We start from the raw sequence: 6,604 nt of genomic DNA on the forward strand, positions 1-6,604 counted from the left end.
ATGAAAGTATTTCTGTCCTTCCCCAAACCACACTGCATCATCTTGAGGATCTAAGAAATTGTGTAGGCAGGGTTTCTATCTATTGAGCAAGGATAACAGCGCAGTTACAAGAGAGAAAAAAAATCTATTTGAGTGTGAAGTGGTCAGATATATTGTGGGGATGGGTGCCTTATAAATATCTGAGACTAGAGAGAGAGACCCAAGCAGCTTTATGAAGTGCTGTGTTATTGGGGCCACAACCCTGTGCCTGAGTTTATTCTGCAGCCAGCAGAGATGCATCCATCACAGGGACAGGCAGCGTGATGCAGAGGCAGTGCAGGTCCTGCGGCTTGCCTGGGGAGTCACGGGGAGGGAGCTGTGTATTTCTGAATCAGGGCACGGCTGAGAAGAGCAGCGTGCCCTGCTTCTAACACTTGCCAAGTATCAGGGCGGGGAAAACGTGGCCATCACAGTTACCCCAGACAAGTTTGCTTCTGATGTGCTTGAGGGATCTTGAAGTGTCTCTTGAGGAGAACCCCCTGAGCTCCCCTGCCAGTTCAAAATTAAGTGACTTGGCTTTATACAATATTTTTAAATCGGGGTCCCTCAGCTATGTTCAGAACCTGAGCCCTTTCTTGGAGATTTATACCCTTGAATAGGCTTCAGGGAACCAGAAAGTACTTACTTGGCAAGTAGGCTGCAGAGATTTAGGGTGGCAAGATGGGCCTGGCGATGCAGAGCTCACACATTGCATCTGTAGTCCTGTGCTGGGGGTCTGGTTTCTGGCTCAGTCACCTGGTGCGCAGCGTCTCTCTGACTGCCCTTGTCACCCCATTCTCACCTGCTCTACTTCCTTGCCTGTCTCTTAGGAGATAATGGGCAGGTGGCAAATCCTCCTCTGTTCCCATCCTGACTTTTCTACTCAATTTATGTGTGGCATTCCCTCATCTCCTTGTCCCAGGGGCATTAAGATCTCCGGTTTCAGATGACAGTGCTGTAAAAGGCATGAGGAAGCTGAATTACATCTGCTGTTTGTCAAAAGCACCATATTCTCTATTCAGATCCCATGGGGAACTTGTCCTACAAGGTTCCAGGTGCTGTTAGAGTAGTGAAGTGTTCAAGGATTGTGTAGTTTTGCTGACAGAGGCAGGAGAAACCAAATCTGTACCTCTCCCCACATTCTGCAGGCCTGTCATGTGGCAGAGAGGCTGCTGAGTGCTGTGGCCAATCCTCACGGAGCTGTCAGTTGTTATGAGAGAGGACAGCCATATAAATGTATTCCCTGGCTCATGCACCTTGCTGTGCAGTCAGACTGACTCCATCCTCGTCTGCAGGGACAGTGAGGGACTTGTCCTCTAGCGTGCCCTGTGGTTTTCTGGACAGTGAGATGTTTTTTGAAAAGAAAGTGCCTAATATTTATGCTCAGCACTGTCCTTCCCAGACACCCTCCTGCTTCAAAGCCCCTTTTGTTCATCCTCGTGGTCATCAGGCCCTTGTACTCCAGGGAGAACATGGGTTGACCCCTTGCTTCTCTTTTTCCCTGGGGTAATGGGAGAGAGGCTTGTAAGGACAGGGGGTGCTTCGGGCTCCCTGAAGTGGGAGAATAGAGAAGTTTGCTCCTACACAAAGATCTCTGCAAATGGGAGATGAAAGCCCTGTGCATCTCTGCATGCTCTTGTTTAGGTAGAAAGACAGTGATTAGATCCTTCCAGGTCTTTGCTGAGCTCCAAGGGAACCTGCGGCTCACTGCCTCTGATCAGGAGGTTAGTAGGGAGTCTGAAAATAGCATTATTTCTCCTGCTATCATTTCTACTTTCTCAAATGACTTACTGGGTGATTGGTGGAGACAAATGCTCCAAAAATGGGAACCTGGCAAGAACTCTGAATGCCCCCAAGTCTGAGATGACCAGAGAGCTGAAATCAGACAGACAGACACACGCACACATCATTAGCTGCTAGCCTGCATGTGAAATCAATTGAGATTTCCTGAGCTGGGATCCAGCTGGCACCCTAATGAAGACTTCCTTTCGTTCTTGCAAGCAGACAATAAAAAACAACCCTGATACACCCCCAGCTTTCCCAGCCATTTTTGTTATATAAGTAGTCTGGGTCTTGATCAGTGGTTCTTTAATTATCTCTGTGCACCCACATAAATATACTGTGTGTGTGTTCGCACAAAATCCATCTATTTATCCACCCCACAAACCATTTTGCTGGAAGACAGCATGGTCTCCTGAATTTTTTATGGCTCTGCTTAGGTTGGAAACAATCCAAAGGTCAAACACTGTGCTGTATCTCCAGTCACCTTGTCAGTCAGCACTGAGCATGGGTCTCTGATACTTTCTGAATCTCCGGATCGCCCACAGGGCACTAAATTACAGCTATTACACTGCAATTCACTGTACAATTTTATTCTTTGATACACTACCTGCCTTTGTCTATCTGCATAGCAGCGAGAGCAGTATGCATTATTTACCAGGCTAAGTACACTGCTGCTGCGACTGAGGGGAAAAAAATGAGAGAACAGGAACAAGCTTGAAATATAAAAAGATGGCACAAATACAGATTCCTGGGAAATGGTTTCACAGTTATGTAAAACTTTCTGAAATTTTGCAGTGCCTTTTGTTCCCTTCACAGAGGTGTCAGTGGCCTCCCAAAGTTCTTTAGGAAGAACAGAGGTTCTATGGCAGATGGGAAGTCCAGTCTGTCCAGTGCCCTGGCTTCAGGAGGACCTATGGCAAGTGCTGGGCCTGGTGGGGAAGAATAGTGAAAAGCACACAGTGAGGAGAGCAAGATGCTGCTCCTCTCCTCATGGGATACTCCAGGCCCTTAAAGTTGCCCTGTGTTTCTTCTGTTTTGTTCAGAAATCCTTCTGGGCACTAAGAAGCCATTCCTATGTTACTTCAGTTGATATGTTCCAGCCTTTCTTCAACCTAGCTATGGTTTGTATTCCCTCCAGGTTGTCCCTTTGCACCTTGAACCTACTGGGGCAGGGATCTGGGGAATAAAATCAGTTTCAAAAGATTTCCATTTAGTGCAGAGGTCATCAAAAAAGTGCTTCCTCTACTTTGACAGCCTGAGAAAATCAAGTTTTGCTGCCCTGCATTGGCTGCTGTGTCCTTCGGGCTTCGTTCCAGGGCAGGAGTCTGTCTGCCAGGCAGCTTTTGGAACGTGCCTGGGTGGAGCTGGCTGGGTGATGCTGCCCCTGGCTGACCTGCTGGGAGGCAGCTCCAGGCCTCCCTGTAGTGTAAACAGCTGGTGGAGGTGACAAGGCAGAGCTGGCCAAATCCTGGCAGGAAGGCAGGAGTGAGTGGCAGAGCCAAGGCCAGCCCAGAAAGGGTGAGCCTGGGGATATGGAGGTTTGCTGTTTCCACCTGGTGAGAGGAGGTGGGATGTGCACGGTCACCCACTTGTTTCTTCTCTTCCCTGCAGATATTCCCTTCATTTGCCCCTCATCATCTGGCAGCAACAGCCTGACCAACTTTCTGTGTCTCTGGTTTGGGCACTGCACAGAGCAATGGTCAGATATCACCTTATCCATCAGATTGTGAGTACATTGGGTGCTAATCTTGCAGGGAGAGTGAAAGCAGCTCTGCACAAGCCATCTGAAGGAAGAATTGAGTGAAGTCATGCACTCAGGCCAGCTCCTGGTCTTTTATTTGTTGAGATAAGCTGCAGACAGAGTGGTTTTAAATCTAGTCTGTGGTCTGGAGTTTGCTTACTGTTTGAATGTCTTGAGGTAGATTTGGAGGCGAGAGAGAGCTGGGGCTCTGATTAGTGCAGAGCTGGTTGAAACAGCATCATCTTGTATTGTGGCAGTCACTGTTCTGATTGTTTCCACTCTCCCCAGTGACTGGAGCCTTATTCACTTTCTTTCTATCTGCTTTTCATCTCACCTGGTCCCATTATTGCTCAGCAATATGAAGTAGATTGCAGGTTGCTTTCTCTCTTTGGCCCCCAAAGCAGTCCTTACAGGAGATGTATTTCTGATTGAAATTCTCCCTGTCAATTGCTGCAGGGGTGGTTCCTACACAGCATGAAGACAATTCTTGTAAAATTGCTAGGAAGGGATGGCTGTGTTTCCATGAGGCTCAGACCCCCACTTCCTTCCTTTTCCTGGCAATGCAATAGTGTCCCCATTTTAGAGATGCTTTGCACCCCCTTCAGCTTTTGGAGGCTCCTGAAGTGGAAGCATCAAAGCAACCCATGGAGGAATGTCCCCAACCCTCTCCCTTCAACAAGCAAGACTGCAGGCTGGGACATCCCAGATAGGCATCATCCTGAAATCACTGCTGAGAGCTGAGTGTTTTCCCTTTCTCTGATGAGATAAACCAGTCCTGGGTGAACCCCAAAGCCTGTGTTTCTGAAACACAAACCTTCAATTGTCTTCATGTCCCTTGTGGGGAGCTGGGCTCAGGCCACCAGCTGTGGGCTGTGCTGGGCAATGTTGCTCTCCATTGGGCCTGAACAGTTCTGACTATGGGAACAGGAATTGAACCCACACCTGGATGAGCTACAGCTCCCTTGCTGAGAGCCCATTCCACCCTCTCAGCATTTGTTCCACACTGACAGTGTATTTTTTAGCCCAGTCAAAGTGTGTTCAATTATGGAAATTCTGACCATGTGAACCTGTGCATACGGGTTAAACACAGCCTGGGATGGGGTCCTGTGTGCAAGCTGTGCTGGAGGAATGCAGGAGCTTCCTTCTTGTTGCTGGTTCTGGAGACTGCTCTGGCAGAGCAATGTGGATATAGTCCAAGAGATTCTTTAGTTCAGCTGGGAGGTGGTTCAGGAACAGTTTTATGTGTTCCTGCCTTGTTTCAAGGGTGACATTTCAACCATCAGGATGCTGGTGTGAAAAGGGACTTCCCTGGGCTGTGACGATTTCCTTCTGGGCACAGCAGAGGCTGTAGCTGTGTGAAGCAGACTAATAACCTTATTACCTTCTCCTCTCAGACTGTCTGTCTGATGAATGTAAAGAGGTGAAACATCAGCATCATTTTCTCCATCCCATCCTTCATCTGACATTATCTGCTTGTGTCTCAGACCTGAGAAAAGCTTTAAGTGTCCAAAAGCTCATCTGTCTTTTCCAGTTAGAGCAGCTGGAAAACTGATTCTCCAGCCTTACTTATTAGGGATAAAGCAGCTGTCCTGGTTGGGCTGATTCCTCTCCCAGGAAAAATATGGCACCTCCATGCTCTTCTGATGGCTCTGAATGTGAACCAAGCTTGCACATTGAGATGAGGCCAGATACAGCTGCCTGTGCTGCTCCAGGTTGTGTCTCACAGCCATTGCCTTGGCTGGGGATGTGGCATTGGCAGGCAGAAGGGAGACCAGGGTGTGGGGGAAAGAGGCCACAGCACAAGGTTTGCATTTTCTTTTCTAATTTTCTTTTCTAATTTGGAATTTGAGCTCTGTGTGGCACATGCAGGTGGGATTTAAATGCTTTTGATAACTTTACAAAAGGACTCCACTGTTCCTAGATTTCACTACCAGGAAAGAGGAAGCAAGTAGACAGGCAAAGCTGCTTTGTGTACCAGCTGCTGCTAAGACTGACAAACATGGCTTAGCCACATTTTGCTCCCAGGTAGAGAGGACTCAGGTGTTTTCCACACATATTCATCCCTGCAGTTTAACTCAAGAAGAGAGTTCTTTCTCTTGGCTGTCATGCAGCCCAGCAAACACCATGCCTCACTGACCTCACTTGCATTCCAGATGCTCTTTTGAATGCTTTATGGATAAACTGACCTGTATCTTACTGAAACATATTTAGATCTTGGCCTGGAACGCCAGTGTCTGATGTTTTCAGATTGATGTAAATTCCTTTAAAGAAGGACCCATGCTGGGGCTGAAGATGTTGAAGTACCATGAAAATGTGAGGCCCCAGAGCACTCCTGTCACTTTGCTTCTGTGATGTTTCTTCCCATCAGGGCAATTTGAAGATGGAGGTCATGTTGTTCCCTCACTGAAAAAACATGCTCTTCCCCTGCTTCACATTTTGGACTCTGAAGGTCTCTGCCAGCAGCAGAACTTTTAAGGAACTAGAGACAAGGAGCCTAGGAAGAGGTCCTATTTCTCCTGGAATTTCCCACGTGCATTTCCTACACTTCCCATGAGAGGGTGCTGAATGCAGCACTTGATGTGCCGGCTGTCCTGACTTTGGGCAGCCCTGGTAGCTGACAGCTTTGTTCACTCTGTTTCATGACACTTCTTCACCCTCTTCCAAGAGCTCTATGCCCACTGGTAAACCCAGTGTGTGGGCAAGAAAGAGAGTGTGATAGAAAATCCAGATTTTGGCAGCCCTAACTCTGTGTGGAGCCTGGCTGCTTTTCCCTGGCTGTCCTGAGGGACTGTGGGGGTAGTGGAGAATGCAGTTGACCTGATGGCAGGGTGAGAGATGGACAGGGACATCAGTGGCCGTGAACCCCTTGGCTCTGTGCTTCCCCACCACAGGGGCAGAGGATCCCTGTGGAACACAGAGTGCTGCAGAGCCTGGCTGCAGGAGTCCCTAACACCCAGTGCCAGGTGCCTGGAGGAGCCTAGGGTTTGGTTGGGACCTTCTGTGTCCTTGTCTCTGCTGAGAGAACTGCTTTTTCTCCAGCAGACATATGTTTGGCATAGGAAG

This window comes from Zonotrichia leucophrys, chromosome 3, assembly GCF_028769735.1.
Source record: "Zonotrichia leucophrys gambelii isolate GWCS_2022_RI chromosome 3, RI_Zleu_2.0, whole genome shotgun sequence".
Classification (NCBI taxonomy): domain Eukaryota; kingdom Metazoa; phylum Chordata; class Aves; order Passeriformes; family Passerellidae; genus Zonotrichia; species Zonotrichia leucophrys.